At 57.9% G+C, this 17,562-nt stretch overlaps 6 non-coding genes across 6 annotated transcripts; all 6 read right to left on the bottom strand.

The window, feature by feature from the left end:
- Positions 1-6,019: 6,019 nt before the first annotated feature.
- LOC116231046 (5S ribosomal RNA) lies at positions 6,020-6,138 on the bottom strand. The gene has a single exon (XR_004167342.2). It is a non-coding gene; the product is annotated as a 5S ribosomal RNA (ribosomal RNA).
- A 1,960-nt stretch (positions 6,139-8,098) lies between these two features.
- On the bottom strand, positions 8,099-8,217 carry LOC149916560 (5S ribosomal RNA). Its single transcript, XR_016469904.1, has one exon. It is a non-coding gene; the product is annotated as a 5S ribosomal RNA (ribosomal RNA).
- Positions 8,218-10,177: 1,960 nt separating this feature from the next.
- LOC149916559 (5S ribosomal RNA) lies at positions 10,178-10,296 on the bottom strand. Its single transcript, XR_016469873.1, has one exon. It is a non-coding gene; the product is annotated as a 5S ribosomal RNA (ribosomal RNA).
- A 1,960-nt stretch (positions 10,297-12,256) lies between these two features.
- LOC149916558 (5S ribosomal RNA) lies at positions 12,257-12,375 on the bottom strand. The gene has a single exon (XR_016469903.1). It is a non-coding gene; the product is annotated as a 5S ribosomal RNA (ribosomal RNA).
- A 1,959-nt stretch (positions 12,376-14,334) lies between these two features.
- LOC149916557 (5S ribosomal RNA) lies at positions 14,335-14,453 on the bottom strand. The gene has a single exon (XR_016469901.1). It is a non-coding gene; the product is annotated as a 5S ribosomal RNA (ribosomal RNA).
- Positions 14,454-16,412: 1,959 nt separating this feature from the next.
- On the bottom strand, positions 16,413-16,531 carry LOC149916556 (5S ribosomal RNA). Its single transcript, XR_016469900.1, has one exon. It is a non-coding gene; the product is annotated as a 5S ribosomal RNA (ribosomal RNA).
- Between the last annotated feature and the right edge of the window lie 1,031 nt (positions 16,532-17,562).

The following is a 17,562-nucleotide window of genomic DNA, read 5'->3' as shown; positions in this document are numbered from 1 at the left end:
CACCACTGCTGTGCCATCGTGGCTCTGTCCTGGGACACGAGGAGGGCACATCGTTTGTGCTGACACATAATACAGCACTGTGCTTCATTTACAAGGAAATCGTGTCAGCTTCCAAAGATTGAAATCTGAAAGGGCATTATGCAGAAATGTGCTGCCAAACTCGATGCATATCGAGGAATGCTTTGTAAAGACAGAACAGCCGAACTGAATAAAAGTCTGTCATCTCAACTACATATCTTAAAAAAAAAATTAAAACTCAAATGGGTTAAAAGCTGACTACAAAAATCTCAAAACCATTGATAGAGTTTATTAAGTGATGTATCTGCCATGCTTGCCATACAGCGTGTCCTGATTTCTCTAACATCAGTTTGTCCCACCTGACTGGCCAGGTGAACTGAAGAAACAGGAAAATCTAAGGAAATTTGGAGAGTAAAGCTGCTGGTTTGTAATGTTTTGCTTTGGCAATAGATAAAAGTACTCATGCTCAACTTGCCACTTTCCTTAGAGGTGCTAATAACAAACACAGGATCACTGAAGCAACAACTTTGGTGCCACTGAAGACACAACTCAATCTCTTGATTTGTATGAAGCAGTAAAAAATTACATTAAAAAGTGTTTCTCTTCAACCTTTGTTAGCATATCTGGTGCAGCTCCTGTTGGTGCCCTGGCAGTGGTTGGTTACAAGAAAACAGCCAGGGACTTACACAATTAATAGGAGATAATGAAACTGCTGTCAGCAACTCGTATTGGGTGAAATATCACCGCACTGCATGTCCAGAAAATTTATGTGCCAAAGCTTGAAAAATGGGTAACATTGTGCAAATTGTCATCAAAGCTGTGAAGTTCATAAAGCCCAAGGGACTGAATCATTGCCAGTTCCAGGAGATCTTTAAAAGAATGGATGCTGATCGTGGGGACGTCGTTTCTGAAGGAAGGAAGGTGGCTGAGTGGGGGTAAAATGCAGAAATGATGTTATGATTTGTTGAAGTGAAATCAAACACTTTATGAAATTCCCCAAAGGGGAATTTGTACCACAACATGAGGACAGATAATGGCTCACAGATTCAGCATTTTTGGTGGGTTTGACCACTCATTTAAATGAGTTAAGCGTGCGCCTTCAAGGTGAAAATGAACTCAGCTGTGCTGTTTCAGACAGGAACAGCTTTTTAAATGACACAAATTGTGGCAAACCCAACTGATGGCAAATCATTTCATGCATTGTGATCCACTGGCTAAACACAGCCTGTGAACAGCAAAAAATATGCATCTGTACTTTCTGTTGGAATAAAGGGACCTGGGAATAGGTTTCAAGAATTCCAAAAACAATTTTTTTTTTTTTTTTAATATTTGCAACCCCAGTTTCAGTTGAGATAAATACATTACGTGTGAATATTCAGATGGAATATGTAGAGTTGCAATCAGACATTCAACTCAAAGAAAAAATGTATCTTTTTCCCAGACTTCCATAGCCCTCTCTTACCAAAGGGAAATAAGAGAAATATCCCTTGATTCACAACAAGGTCATTGCTTTTTGGCAGTATGAACATTTCGGAATGATTATTGCCAAGGATGAAGCACAGGAAGAATAATATTTCACCAAAAATCTCTGATGAACATGGGAGAGCTCACTGGGAAGGGCAACCATGGGGCCAGCCTGAGGCATTAGTTCCACAACAAGATCCAACATCCCACCAGCTTTATGTCTTTGTTGCTCTGTTTTTTATGTTTTAATTAAAAAATAAGTTTAGTTACATACATACATTAACTCTAATATACATTTTATATGCAGGCCAAGACAATTCCCATTCAATCAACGCAGCCCAAACAAGCCAAAAGGTTGGACAGCTGTGCTGTACTTCCAGACACACATCCTTACCCACACCACCTTGCTCTTCACAGCGGGGATGGCTCCCTGTTGGTCCCATTTCTGGTCCCTCTTGCTCTGTGCTGGCTATGCAAGCAGCATCAGGTGCTGCCCTGCAGGTAGGAATGGCTGTGCACAGCACCTGCAGCAGGAACAGGGCTCTGGACAGCGGCTGGAAACCTCTGCTGGGGCAGTCCCAGACTCCTCCTGGGATGGAGCAACCAGGTCTATTACATCACATCACCCCCAGGCTTCTTTACACGAGGCACTCACAGAGTGCCAATTACCTGCCCCCCCCGGCTCCTAGCATTTCCACTGAAATCACTTTATTGCCCAATTTCCCATAGCAGGCAATTACAGAGCAACGAATGCAGCCAGGTGATCCCCAGGTGTGTTCATAACACTACTTGTCATTTTCACATGCTGCATTACAGCCCTTCAGTAACTGCACCCAGACACATTTGCACTTTCTTCAGCATCAGCACTTCCTCTCTGGGTGTTCATCAGCTGCCACGCTTCAGCCAGGCGCGTGCAGGCAGTGCTGTGCAGGAGGTGTAACCACAGCAAGCACTCCTGTTGTCCGTCACTTGCAGGGCATTACTTCTCACATACGGCTGAGTTTCTGGATGAGAGGAGCAGGTGCTGTGGAAAGTCCAGAAATTTTGGGATGATGCCTGGCTGACCGCAGGGACAGGGAGGTGGGGGCTGGCTGTAACAGCAATCTGCCTAATTCCCCCTCCTCAGCCTTCCTGGGGTGGACACCGTGACGCTGGGTGTCCTTCACCCTTAGTGGTGGCTGACACCGCGCCACGTGGCCTTGTACAGAAATGAGCGGGGAGCCCGATGAGTTTCCAGCAACCGGGGTGTATATTAAAGGGAAGAGTCAGGACTGGCTGCAGGGCTGCAGCAGCATGGCCGGGCTGGGGCTGGACAGAGACCTGCGGCACCTGCTGAAACTGCACCGCACGGAGATCGCCATGGCGGTGGATGACGTCTTCCCGCTGCTGCACGGCCTTGCCGACCACGACATCGTCCCTGAGCATATCTTCAAGGTGAGGCCGTGCGGGGGGTCCTGGCCGTATGGTGAGGACTGGGGCCGGCTGGTGGCACTCGCGGGTGCGTCCACGGCTGTCGGTGGCATCGGCAGGAGACGCTGAGCCAGACAGAGCGAGAGGGCTCCCACCGCGCGTTCCATGCCCTGCTCACCTGGCTGCTGGGCCGCGACGCCGCCGCCGTCCGTGACTTCTGGGCTGTCCTCTTCAAGGACTACAACCTGGAGCGCTACACCCGGCTCCGGCCCCTCCACAGCGCCTTCCCCGCGGGTAGGAGGCCAGGCTGGAAGGGTCAGCACCCTTGGGGGCTGCACACGAGCAGTGGTCTCACCGTGCCCCTCTCTGTCCCTGCTGCAGAGGTGGACCTTGGGCAGCAGTGCAGCAGCAGATGCCCGTCCCCCAGCTCCATGGGACCGACCCCACACAGACCCCAAGGCAAGAGAAAAGCTGAGGAGCGGGATGGGGCCCGGGTGGCACAACCCTCACCACGGCACACCGCCAGCCCTGGTATGGAGGCCTAGTGTGGGGTGTATGTGGGGAACAGATGTAGGGGAGCACTCGTGGTGTCATCCACCATGGTGACAGCTCCCCCAACACCACTAGGGCTCCTGGCGAAGGCAAAGACTGTGAAGAAGCCAGAGAGCGTGGACACCGCACGCACACCCCGTACTAGTGGTGAGTGCCAATCTCCTGGCACTTGGGGGGACAAATTTCTTCCCAGAGTAATCCCAGTTGAGTGGTGACAGTCTGGGTGAGGCCACTAGAGCCCCAGAGCCGTCAGGCTGGGCAGAGAAGTGGGCCAGACAAACCAGAGGCAGCAACGGGGCAGTGTTTGCCTGTGCACTTCTTGGGGCCATAGTAGAAACCTAGTGTCTGGCTGAGCCCCCCGGCCCACAGGCTTCCAGGCTGCCTCAGTGCAGAGGGGGGTCATGGTGCTGTCAGTGCCTGTCACCTGTGGGGCTATCGAGGCAAAGCCTGTCCTTATCAGACAAGCACAGAAGCTGGGTAAGTGCAGGCATGGGGCAGCCCCAAGACTGCCAAAAACTAAGTTTCAGCCCCCAAATCAGGAGCACCCCTCCTTGGGAAGGCCCCAGAGATGGAAAGGGGTGACAGAGATGGAACCTGCTGGAGCAGCGCTCTGCTCTCTTCCAGGCAGCACCAAGGCGGGCAGCAGAGCCAGGGATGAGCTCTGTGTCCCAGCTGCTGGTGACGAGCTGGGGGCCAGGAGCAAGAGCCGCAGCCTGAAGCCTACTTCTCGACCAAGGGCACCCCAAAGTGTACGGTCCCCACTCACCAATACACACACACACAGCCGCACAAACCCTCACAACAGCAGGGGCCTTCCCTTTCCAGCAGATGGGTCCCCAAAGAACCTTGTTTCACAGAGCGGGGAGATATGTGTGACCGCCCAGGGCCACCTGCCAGCAGTACCTGTGCACAGCCAGGACCCAGCACCCTACCAGGTGAGCCCAAAAGACAAAGTGGTGCCATCAGGGTGTTCCTGCTATATCCCTCTCGACCGCCCCACTGCAGCCAGCCTGCGGCTCAGCCGCCCCACCGTCAGTGCCCTACAGCAGCCTGGGAGCGCCAGATCCCCGCCCCAAATACAGCCCGTGCATTGGCTTTGTGATGGGAGGTGACGGGACAGGAGGTGCCCGGATCCCGATGGCGAGCCCCTGTACGCCCACGGTAGGACAACGAGGATGAGTGTGCCGTGTGCGGGGACGGCGGAGAGCTCATCTGCTGCGACGGCTGTCCCAGGGCCTTCCACCTCCCGTGCCTGGTGCCCCCGCTGCCTCGTGTCCCGAGGTGAGCCCGGCGTCGGGATGGGGCTCCGCCGCGCTTCGTGGCCCCGCTGCCCCTCACTGCCGTGCCGGGTCGTGCAGCGGGACGTGGCAGTGCAGCTCGTGTGTGGCCAAGCTGGGCCGGCTGCGGGAGGCAGACGCGGCTGCGGAGCAGCTCCCTGCGGTCGCAGAGAAGGAGGAGCACGGCGCCCAGCCGGGAGGCGGCCACGGCAGCACCTGCGGCCGCTGTTTCTCCGGGATCTCCGCACCCCAACGCTGCCCGACGCGTGACGGGGACCCCGGGTGAGTCCCCTCCGCCTGCCCCCACGGCACAGCCCGAGCCTCTCCATTCCTTCCTGCCGCTTAGAGCGCTTGTGAATACCTCGTTGGTTTGCAGAGGGCTGTGGCTTTGCGGCTCCTGTGTGGGCACCCCAGAAGCAGGCAGCCGGGAGAGCACCGCAGCTGCTGCTACCCACGTGCTTCAGGCAGCAAAGGTTGGCACGGCCAGGGCCGGTACCGGTGCGCGGAATGCAGGTGGTGCTGGGTGAAGGCGCGTGGAGGAAAAGCCAGAGAGAGAGGAAGAGAGGGAGGAGGCCGAGGGACGAGGAACGGGGGCCGGGGCAGGGACCAGGCAGCTAGAGACGGGCGGGACGCTGGAGCTGCACCGGAGGGGGAAGAGCACAGCCCTGCGGGCCGTGAAGGAGCGAAAGGAGCGCATGAGCGCAGGCGGGGGTGACACATCTCCTCCCGCAGCTGGAGAGCGGCGCAGCGAGCAGCGAGCCCACGTCCGGCAGGGAAGAGCTGGACGCCCTCCTGAGTGAGGTAAGACGCACGGAGCCCAGCCGGAGCGTATCCACAGGGCGCTGCTGGGCGCGTGGGGAAGCTCCGGAGGAGTTCGCTGGACTTGGGAGGGACGATGAGAAACGGGGTAAAGCAGGGAGGCTGAGAGTGGAGTCCAAACGGAGACTGACAGCGCCCCTGCGGGCGATCCCCCAGGGAACGTGGGACGGGATCCTGCAGTGGGCATTGCAGAGCATGGCACGGCCCCCTGCAGACACTGCGGGGCTCTTTGAGTAGTGCCTGCTGCGGGGAGGGAAGGCAAAGGCAGACGAGACAACGGAGAGAAGAAGGAAAGACGAGTGTGAAAGGACAAAGCAGAAGCAATAAAGAGCCGAGAAAACAGAGGGAAAACGCAAAGTAATTCCACGGGGACCGGAAAACAGCCTAAGGGGAGGCTGGCACGAAAGCCAAAAGCGGCCGTTGTCCCGCCGCAAGGCGGATGGCGCGGGAGCAGAGGGAAGCAGAAGGGGCGCAGCAAAAACCTACAGCACCCGGTATTCCCAGGAGGTCTCCCATCCAAGTACTAACCAGGCCCGACCCTGCTTAGCTTCCGAGATCGGACGAGATCGGGCGTTGCCAGGGTGGGATGGCCGTAGGCACCTCATGCTCCTGCTCCAGCCCTCTTCTCGGCTTCTCACCACTGCCACACAATCACACAATCACAGAATGGCCACGGTTGGAAGGGAACTCAACCATCATCAAGCTCCAACCTCGCTGCCACACGCAGGGCCACCAACCGACACATTTCATACCACACCAGGCTGCCCAGGGCCCCATCCAACCTGGCCTTCAACACCTCCAGGGATGGACGGGGCATCCACAGCCTCTCTGCACAGCTCTTCCAGCACCTCACTGCTCTCATAGCAAAGAATTTCCCCCTGACGTCCAACCTAAATCTCCCCTCCGTCAACTTCAAACCATTTCCCCTTGTCCTGCTGTCCCTCACCCTTTGCAAGAGTTGATTCCCCTCCTGTTTGTAGGCTCCCTTTAGGTACTGAAAGGCTGCAATGAGCTCACCCCGCAGCCTTCTTTTCTCCAGGCTGAACGAGCCCAGCTCCCTCAGCCTGTCCTCATAGGGGACGTGCTCCAGTCCCCTGATCATCTTCGTGGCCCTCCTCTGGACCCTCTCCAACAGCTCCCTGTCTTTCTTGTACTGGGGGCTCCACACTTGGACGCAGTACTCCAGATGGGGCCTCACAAGAGCAGAGTAGAGGGGAACAATCACCTCCCTGTCCCTGCTGGCCACCCTCTGCTGATGGAGCCCAGGATCCCATTTGCCTTCCGAGCCGCAAGGGCACACTGCTGGCTCATGTTAAGCTTTTCATCCATCACGACCCCCAGGTCCTTCTCCGCAGGGCTGCTCTCAAGGACCGCTCCTTCCAGTCCGTAGGGATGCCTGGCATTCCTCCGGCCCAAGTGCAAAACTCTGCACTTTGCCGTGTTGAACCTCATCACGTTCACCCGGGCCCACCTTTCCAGCCTCTCGAGGTCCCTCTGAATGGCATCCATTCCTTCAACTGTGTCGATCGCACCACTCAGCTCGGTGTCGTCAGCAAACTTGCTGAGGGTGCACTCGATTCCGTCATCGATGTCATTGATAAAGATGTTACAGAGCACCGGTCCCAAGACAGACCCCTGGGGGACGCCGCTCCTTACCGGCCTCCACCTGGACATGGAGCCATTGATGGCCACCCTCTGTCTGCGGCCTTTCAACCAGTTTCTTGTCCATCGAGTGGCCCACCCATCAAATCCACATCCCGCCAGTTTGGAGATAAGAAAGTGGGGGGGGGCCATGTCAAAGGCCTTGCTCAGGTCCAGGTAAATGACATCGGTCGCCTTTCCCTTGTCCACCGATGCCGTCACTCCATCATAGAAGGCCACCAGATTGGGCAAGCACGACCTTCCTCTGGTGAAGCCGTGCTGGCTGTCACGGATCACACGCCCTTTCCTCATGTGATCAAGCATGTCATCCAAGAGGATCTGTTCTATGATCTTCCCAGGCACAGAGGTGAGACTCACCGGCCTGTAGTTCCCGGGGTCCTCCTTGCTCCCTTTCTTGTCAATGGCAGTGATGTGACCCTTCCTCCAGTCACCACCCACCACAGAAAGGGAAAAGTAGCAGCTCAGCCACAAACACAAAACGCAAGCCTACGGAACCCACGGCTCCCCGCCGCTCACCCATCCCAGCATACAAGCCGCCCCAACCCTGACGAGGGCTGACGACGTCCCCAGCATCCACCCTAGCCAAGGCGGCGTGGCAGAGAGGCACTAACAGCCCTGCAGCGGCCTTCTTCACGGCACCGCACGCACACGGCACGCACACGGGAAGCGTGCACGCACACACACGCGCGCGCACACACACACGCGCACACACGCACACACACGCACACACGTGTCTCCCTGTCCTCCAAAAGCAACTAAAAGAGCGAACCCCCGCCAACCAGCACCCCCCCCCCCAGTCCCCCCAGCCGTCCCCCACCAACAGAGCGCTCGCAGCGGATCGGCTGTGCAAGTACAGCGCAGCGCCCAGCCCCGCGGGAGCGAAGCGGCGCAGCAAAAGCCTACAGCACCCGGTATTCCCAGGAGGTCTCCCATCCAAGTACTAACCAGGCCCGACCCTGCTTAGCTTCCGAGATCGGACGAGATCGGGCGTTGCCAGGGTGGGATGGCCGTAGGCACCTCATGCTCCTGCTCCAGCCCTCTTCTCGGCTTCTCACCACTGCCACACAATCACACAATCACAGAATGGCCACGGTTGGAAGGGAACTCAACCATCATCAAGCTCCAACCTCGCTGCCACACGCAGGGCCACCAACCGACACATTTCATACCACACCAGGCTGCCCAGGGCCCCATCCAACCTGGCCTTCAACACCTCCAGGGATGGACGGGGCATCCACAGCCTCTCTGCACAGCTCTTCCAGCACCTCACTGCTCTCATAGCAAAGAATTTCCCCCTGACGTCCAACCTAAATCTCCCCTCCGTCAACTTCAAACCATTTCCCCTTGTCCTGCTGTCCCTCACCCTTTGCAAGAGTTGATTCCCCTCCTGTTTGTAGGCTCCCTTTAGGTACTGAAAGGCTGCAATGAGCTCACCCCGCAGCCTTCTTTTCTCCAGGCTGAACGAGCCCAGCTCCCTCAGCCTGTCCTCATAGGGGACGTGCTCCAGTCCCCTGATCATCTTCGTGGCCCTCCTCTGGACCCTCTCCAACAGCTCCCTGTCTTTCTTGTACTGGGGGCTCCACACTTGGACGCAGTACTCCAGATGGGGCCTCACAAGAGCAGAGTAGAGGGGAACAATCACCTCCCTGTCCCTGCTGGCCACCCTCTGCTGATGGAGCCCAGGATCCCATTTGCCTTCCGAGCCGCAAGGGCACACTGCTGGCTCATGTTAAGCTTTTCATCCATCACGACCCCCAGGTCCTTCTCCACAGGGCTGCTCTCAAGGACCGCTCCTTCCAGTCCGTAGGGATGCCTGGCATTCCTCCGGCCCAAGTGCAAAACTCTGCACTTTGCCGTGTTGAACCTCATCACGTTCACCCGGGCCCACCTTTCCAGCCTCTCGAGGTCCCTCTGAATGGCATCCTTTCCTTCAACTGTGTCGATCGCACCACTCAGCTCGGTGTCGTCAGCAAACTTGCTGAGGGTGCACTCGATTCCGTCATCGATGTCATTGATAAAGATGTTACAGAGCACCGGTCCCAAGACAGACCCCTGGGGGACGCCGCTCCTTACCGGCCTCCACCTGGACATGGAGCCATTGATGGCCACCCTCTGTCTGCGGCCTTTCAACCAGTTTCTTGTCCATCGAGTGGCCCACCCATCAAATCCACATCCCGCCAGTTTGGAGATAAGGATGTGGGGGGGGGGCCATGTCAAAGGCCTTGCTCAGGTCCAGGTAAACGACATCGGTCGCCTTTCCCTTGTCCACCGATGCCGTCACTCCATCATAGAAGGCCACCAGATTGGGCAAGCACGACCTTCCTCTGGTGAAGCCGTGCTGGCTGTCACGGATCACACGCCCTTTCCTCATGTGATCAAGCATGTCATCCAAGAGGATCTGTTCTATGATCTTCCCAGGCACAGAGGTGAGACTCACCGGCCTGTAGTTCCCGGGGTCCTCCTTGCTCCCTTTCTTGTCAATGGCAGTGATGTGACCCTTCCTCCAGTCACCACCCACCACAGAAAGGGAAAAGTAGCAGCTCAGCCACAAACACAAAACGCAAGCCTACGGAACCCACGGCTCCCCGCCCCTCACCCATCCCAGCATACAAGCCGCCCCAACCCTGACGAGGGCTGACGACGTCCCCAGCATCCACCCTAGCCAAGGCGGCGTGGCAGAGAGGCACTAACAGCCCTGCAGCGGCCTTCTTCACGGCACCGCACGCACACGGCACGCACACGGGAAGCGTGCATGCACACACACGCGCGCGCACACACACACGCGCACACACACACACACACGCACACACGTGTCTCCCTGTCCTCCAAAAGCAACTAAAAGAGCGAACCCCCGCCAACCAGCACCCCCCCCCCAGTCCCCCCAGCCGTCCCCCACCAACAGAGCGCTCGCAGCGGATCGGCTGTGCAAGTACAGCGCAGCGCCCAGCCCCGCGGGAGCGAAGCGGCGCAGCAAAAGCCTACAGCACCCGGTATTCCCAGGAGGTCTCCCATCCAAGTACTAACCAGGCCCGACCCTGCTTAGCTTCCGAGTTCGGACGAGATCGGGCGTTGCCAGGGTGGGATGGCCGTAGGCACCTCATGCTCCTGCTCCAGCCCTCTTCTCGGCTTCTCACCACTGCCACACAATCACACAATCACAGAATGGCCACGGTTGGAAGGGAACTCAACCATCATCAAGCTCCAACCTCGCTGCCACACGCAGGGCCACCAACCGACACATTTCATACCACACCAGGCTGCCCAGGGCCCCATCCAACCTGGCCTTCAACACCTCCAGGGATGGACGGGGCATCCACAGCCTCTCTGCACAGCTCTTCCAGCACCTCACTGCTCTCATAGCAAAGAATTTCCCCCTGACGTCCAACCTAAATCTCCCCTCCGTCAACTTCAAACCATTTCCCCTTGTCCTGCTGTCCCTCACCCTTTGCAAGAGTTGATTCCCCTCCTGTTTGTAGGCTCCCTTTAGGTACTGAAAGGCTGCAATGAGCTCACCCCGCAGCCTTCTTTTCTCCAGGCTGAACGAGCCCAGCTCCCTCAGCCTGTCCTCATAGGGGACGTGCTCCAGTCCCCTGATCATCTTCGTGGCCCTCCTCTGGACCCTCTCCAACAGCTCCCTGTCTTTCTTGTACTGGGGGCTCCACACTTGGACGCAGTACTCCAGATGGGGCCTCACAAGAGCAGAGTAGAGGGGAACAATCACCTCCCTGTCCCTGCTGGCCACCCTCTGCTGATGGAGCCCAGGATCCCATTTGCCTTCCGAGCCGCAAGGGCACACTGCTGGCTCATGTTAAGCTTTTCATCCATCACGACCCCCAGGTCCTTCTCCGCAGGGCTGCTCTCAAGGACCGCTCCTTCCAGTCCGTAGGGATGCCTGGCATTCCTCCGGCCCAAGTGCAAAACTCTGCACTTTGCCGTGTTGAACCTCATCACGTTCACCCGGGCCCACCTTTCCAGCCTCTCGAGGTCCCTCTGAATGGCATCCATTCCTTCAACTGTGTCGATCGCACCACTCAGCTCGGTGTCGTCAGCAAACTTGCTGAGGGTGCACTCGATTCCGTCATCGATGTCATTGATAAAGATGTTACAGAGCACCGGTCCCAAGACAGACCCCTGGGGGACGCCGCTCCTTACCGGCCTCCACCTGGACATGGAGCCATTGATGGCCACCCTCTGTCTGCGGCCTTTCAACCAGTTTCTTGTCCATCGAGTGGCCCACCCATCAAATCCACATCCCGCCAGTTTGGAGATAAGAAAGTGGGGGGGGGCCATGTCAAAGGCCTTGCTCAGGTCCAGGTAAATGACATCGGTCGCCTTTCCCTTGTCCACCGATGCCGTCACTCCATCATAGAAGGCCACCAGATTGGGCAAGCACGACCTTCCTCTGGTGAAGCCGTGCTGGCTGTCACGGATCACACGCCCTTTCCTCATGTGATCAAGCATGTCATCCAAGAGGATCTGTTCTATGATCTTCCCAGGCACAGAGGTGAGACTCACCGGCCTGTAGTTCCCGGGGTCCTCCTTGCTCCCTTTCTTGTCAATGGCAGTGATGTGACCCTTCCTCCAGTCACCACCCACCACAGAAAGGGAAAAGTAGCAGCTCAGCCACAAACACAAAACGCAAGCCTACGGAACCCACGGCTCCCCGCCGCTCACCCATCCCAGCATACAAGCCGCCCCAACCCTGACGAGGGCTGACGACGTCCCCAGCATCCACCCTAGCCAAGGCGGCGTGGCAGAGAGGCACTAACAGCCCTGCAGCGGCCTTCTTCACGGCACCGCACGCACACGGCACGCACACGGGAAGCGTGCACGCACACACACGCGCGCGCACACACACACGCGCACACACGCACACACACGCACACACGTGTCTCCCTGTCCTCCAAAAGCAACTAAAAGAGCGAACCCCCGCCAACCAGCACCCCCCCCCCCAGTCCCCCCAGCCGTCCCCCACCAACAGAGCGCTCGCAGCGGATCGGCTGTGCAAGTACAGCGCAGCGCCCAGCCCCGCGGGAGCGAAGCGGCGCAGCAAAAGCCTACAGCACCCGGTATTCCCAGGAGGTCTCCCATCCAAGTACTAACCAGGCCCGACCCTGCTTAGCTTCCGAGATCGGACGAGATCGGGCGTTGCCAGGGTGGGATGGCCGTAGGCACCTCATGCTCCTGCTCCAGCCCTCTTCTCGGCTTCTCACCACTGCCACACAATCACACAATCACAGAATGGCCACGGTTGGAAGGGAACTCAACCATCATCAAGCTCCAACCTCGCTGCCACACGCAGGGCCACCAACCGACACATTTCATACCACACCAGGCTGCCCAGGGCCCCATCCAACCTGGCCTTCAACACCTCCAGGGATGGACGGGGCATCCACAGCCTCTCTGCACAGCTCTTCCAGCACCTCACTGCTCTCATAGCAAAGAATTTCCCCCTGACGTCCAACCTAAATCTCCCCTCCGTCAACTTCAAACCATTTCCCCTTGTCCTGCTGTCCCTCACCCTTTGCAAGAGTTGATTCCCCTCCTGTTTGTAGGCTCCCTTTAGGTACTGAAAGGCTGCAATGAGCTCACCCCGCAGCCTTCTTTTCTCCAGGCTGAACGAGCCCAGCTCCCTCAGCCTGTCCTCATAGGGGACGTGCTCCAGTCCCCTGATCATCTTCGTGGCCCTCCTCTGGACCCTCTCCAACAGCTCCCTGTCTTTCTTGTACTGGGGGCTCCACACTTGGACGCAGTACTCCAGATGGGGCCTCACAAGAGCAGAGTAGAGGGGAACAATCACCTCCCTGTCCCTGCTGGCCACCCTCTGCTGATGGAGCCCAGGATCCCATTTGCCTTCCGAGCCGCAAGGGCACACTGCTGGCTCATGTTAAGCTTTTCATCCATCACGACCCCCAGGTCCTTCTCCACAGGGCTGCTCTCAAGGACCGCTCCTTCCAGTCCGTAGGGATGCCTGGCATTCCTCCGGCCCAAGTGCAAAACTCTGCACTTTGCCGTGTTGAACCTCATCACGTTCACCCGGGCCCACCTTTCCAGCCTCTCGAGGTCCCTCTGAATGGCATCCTTTCCTTCAACTGTGTCGATCGCACCACTCAGCTCGGTGTCGTCAGCAAACTTGCTGAGGGTGCACTCGATTCCGTCATCGATGTCATTGATAAAGATGTTACAGAGCACCGGTCCCAAGACAGACCCCTGGGGGACGCCGCTCCTTACCGGCCTCCACCTGGACATGGAGCCATTGATGGCCACCCTCTGTCTGCGGCCTTTCAACCAGTTTCTTGTCCATCGAGTGGCCCACCCATCAAATCCACATCCCGCCAGTTTGGAGATAAGGATGTGGGGGGGGGGCCATGTCAAAGGCCTTGCTCAGGTCCAGGTAAACGACATCGGTCGCCTTTCCCTTGTCCACCGATGCCGTCACTCCATCATAGAAGGCCACCAGATTGGGCAAGCACGACCTTCCTCTGGTGAAGCCGTGCTGGCTGTCACGGATCACACGCCCTTTCCTCATGTGATCAAGCATGTCATCCAAGAGGATCTGTTCTATGATCTTCCCAGGCACAGAGGTGAGACTCACCGGCCTGTAGTTCCCGGGGTCCTCCTTGCTCCCTTTCTTGTCAATGGCAGTGATGTGACCCTTCCTCCAGTCACCACCCACCACAGAAAGGGAAAAGTAGCAGCTCAGCCACAAACACAAAACGCAAGCCTACGGAACCCACGGCTCCCCGCCCCTCACCCATCCCAGCATACAAGCCGCCCCAACCCTGACGAGGGCTGACGACGTCCCCAGCATCCACCCTAGCCAAGGCGGCGTGGCAGAGAGGCACTAACAGCCCTGCAGCGGCCTTCTTCACGGCACCGCACGCACACGGCACGCACACGGGAAGCGTGCACGCACACACACGCGCGCGCACACACACACGCACACACACACACACACGCACACACGTGTCTCCCTGTCCTCCAAAAGCAACTAAAAGAGCGAACCCCCGCCAACCAGCACCCCCCCCCCCAGTCCCCCCAGCCGTCCCCCACCAACAGAGCGCTCGCAGCGGATCGGCTGTGCAAGTACAGCGCAGCGCCCAGCCCCGCGGGAGCGAAGCGGCGCAGCAAAAGCCTACAGCACCCGGTATTCCCAGGAGGTCTCCCATCCAAGTACTAACCAGGCCCGACCCTGCTTAGCTTCCGAGATCGGACGAGATCGGGCGTTGCCAGGGTGGGATGGCCGTAGGCACCTCATGCTCCTGCTCCAGCCCTCTTCTCGGCTTCTCACCACTGCCACACAATCACACAATCACAGAATGGCCACGGTTGGAAGGGAACTCAACCATCATCAAGCTCCAACCTCGCTGCCACACGCAGGGCCACCAACCGACACATTTCATACCACACCAGGCTGCCCAGGGCCCCATCCAACCTGGCCTTCAACACCTCCAGGGATGGACGGGGCATCCACAGCCTCTCTGCACAGCTCTTCCAGCACCTCACTGCTCTCATAGCAAAGAATTTCCCCCTGACGTCCAACCTAAATCTCCCCTCCGTCAACTTCAAACCATTTCCCCTTGTCCTGCTGTCCCTCACCCTTTGCAAGAGTTGATTCCCCTCCTGTTTGTAGGCTCCCTTTAGGTACTGAAAGGCTGCAATGAGCTCACCCCGCAGCCTTCTTTTCTCCAGGCTGAACGAGCCCAGCTCCCTCAGCCTGTCCTCATAGGGGACGTGCTCCAGTCCCCTGATCATCTTCGTGGCCCTCCTCTGGACCCTCTCCAACAGCTCCCTGTCTTTCTTGTACTGGGGGCTCCACACTTGGACGCAGTACTCCAGATGGGGCCTCACAAGAGCAGAGTAGAGGGGAACAATCACCTCCCTGTCCCTGCTGGCCACCCTCTGCTGATGGAGCCCAGGATCCCATTTGCCTTCCGAGCCGCAAGGGCACACTGCTGGCTCATGTTAAGCTTTTCATCCATCACGACCCCCAGGTCCTTCTCCACAGGGCTGCTCTCAAGGACCGCTCCTTCCAGTCCGTAGGGATGCCTGGCATTCCTCCGGCCCAAGTGCAAAACTCTGCACTTTGCCGTGTTGAACCTCATCACGTTCACCCGGGCCCACCTTTCCAGCCTCTCGAGGTCCCTCTGAATGGCATCCTTTCCTTCAACTGTGTCGATCGCACCACTCAGCTCGGTGTCGTCAGCAAACTTGCTGAGGGTGCACTCGATTCCGTCATCGATGTCATTGATAAAGATGTTACAGAGCACCGGTCCCAAGACAGACCCCTGGGGGACGCCGCTCCTTACCGGCCTCCACCTGGACATGGAGCCATTGATGGCCACCCTCTGTCTGCGGCCTTTCAACCAGTTTCTTGTCCATCGAGTGGCCCACCCATCAAATCCACATCCCGCCAGTTTGGAGATAAGGATGTGGGGGGGGGCCATGTCAAAGGCCTTGCTCAGGTCCAGGTAAACGACATCGGTCGCCTTTCCCTTGTCCACCGATGCCGTCACTCCATCATAGAAGGCCACCAGATTGGGCAAGCACGACCTTCCTCTGGTGAAGCCGTGCTGGCTGTCACGGATCACACGCCCTTTCCTCATGTGATCAAGCATGTCATCCAAGAGGATCTGTTCTATGATCTTCCCAGGCACAGAGGTGAGACTCACCGGCCTGTAGTTCCCGGGGTCCTCCTTGCTCCCTTTCTTGTCAATGGCAGTGATGTGACCCTTCCTCCAGTCACCACCCACCACAGAAAGGGAAAAGTAGCAGCTCAGCCACAAACACAAAACGCAAGCCTACGGAACCCACGGCTCCCCGCCCCTCACCCATCCCAGCATACAAGCCGCCCCAACCCTGACGAGGGCTGACGACGTCCCCAGCATCCACCCTAGCCAAGGCGGCGTGGCAGAGAGGCACTAACAGCCCTGCAGCGGCCTTCTTCACGGCACCGCACGCACACGGCACGCACACGGGAAGCGTGCATGCACACACACGCGCGCGCACACACACACGCGCACACACACACACACACGCACACACGTGTCTCCCTGTCCTCCAAAAGCAACTAAAAGAGCGAACCCCCGCCAACCAGCACCCCCCCCCCAGTCCCCCCAGCCGTCCCCCACCAACAGAGCGCTCGCAGCGGATCGGCTGTGCAAGTACAGCGCAGCGCCCAGCCCCGCGGGAGCGAAGCGGCGCAGCAAAAGCCTACAGCACCCGGTATTCCCAGGAGGTCTCCCATCCAAGTACTAACCAGGCCCGACCCTGCTTAGCTTCCGAGATCGGACGAGATCGGGCGTTGCCAGGGTGGGATGGCCGTAGGCACCTCATGCTCCTGCTCCAGCCCTCTTCTCGGCTTCTCACCACTGCCACACAATCACACAATCACAGAATGGCCACGGTTGGAAGGGAACTCAACCATCATCAAGCTCCAACCTCGCTGCCACACGCAGGGCCACCAACCGACACATTTCATACCACACCAGGCTGCCCAGGGCCCCATCCAACCTGGCCTTCAACACCTCCAGGGATGGACGGGGCATCCACAGCCTCTCTGCACAGCTCTTCCAGCACCTCACTGCTCTCATAGCAAAGAATTTCCCCCTGACGTCCAACCTAAATCTCCCCTCCGTCAACTTCAAACCATTTCCCCTTGTCCTGCTGTCCCTCACCCTTTGCAAGAGTTGATTCCCCTCCTGTTTGTAGGCTCCCTTTAGGTACTGAAAGGCTGCAATGAGCTCACCCCGCAGCCTTCTTTTCTCCAGGCTGAACGAGCCCAGCTCCCTCAGCCTGTCCTCATAGGGGACGTGCTCCAGTCCCCTGATCATCTTCGTGGCCCTCCTCTGGACCCTCTCCAACAGCTCCCTGTCTTTCTTGTACTGGGGGCTCCACACTTGGACGCAGTACTCCAGATGGGGCCTCACAAGAGCAGAGTAGAGGGGAACAATCACCTCCCTGTCCCTGCTGGCCACCCTCTGCTGATGGAGCCCAGGATCCCATTTGCCTTCCGAGCCGCAAGGGCACACTGCTGGCTCATGTTAAGCTTTTCATCCATCACGACCCCCAGGTCCTTCTCCACAGGGCTGCTCTCAAGGACCGCTCCTTCCAGTCCGTAGGGATGCCTGGCATTCCTCCGGCCCAAGTGCAAAACTCTGCACTTTGCCGTGTTGAACCTCATCACGTTCACCCGGGCCCACCTTTCCAGCCTCTCGAGGTCCCTCTGAATGGCATCCTTTCCTTCAACTGTGTCGATCGCACCACTCAGCTCGGTGTCGTCAGCAAACTTGCTGAGGGTGCACTCGATTCCGTCATCGATGTCATTGATAAAGATGTTACAGAGCACCGGTCCCAAGAC

The sequence above is a fragment of the Phasianus colchicus genome, chromosome 10 (genome assembly GCF_987193195.1).
Source record: "Phasianus colchicus chromosome 10, bPhaCol1.hap1.1, whole genome shotgun sequence".
NCBI classification, from domain to species: Eukaryota; Metazoa; Chordata; class Aves; order Galliformes; family Phasianidae; genus Phasianus; species Phasianus colchicus.
Note: the sequence above shows the minus strand (reverse complement) of the source record. Positions and strands in the feature narration are given on the sequence as shown.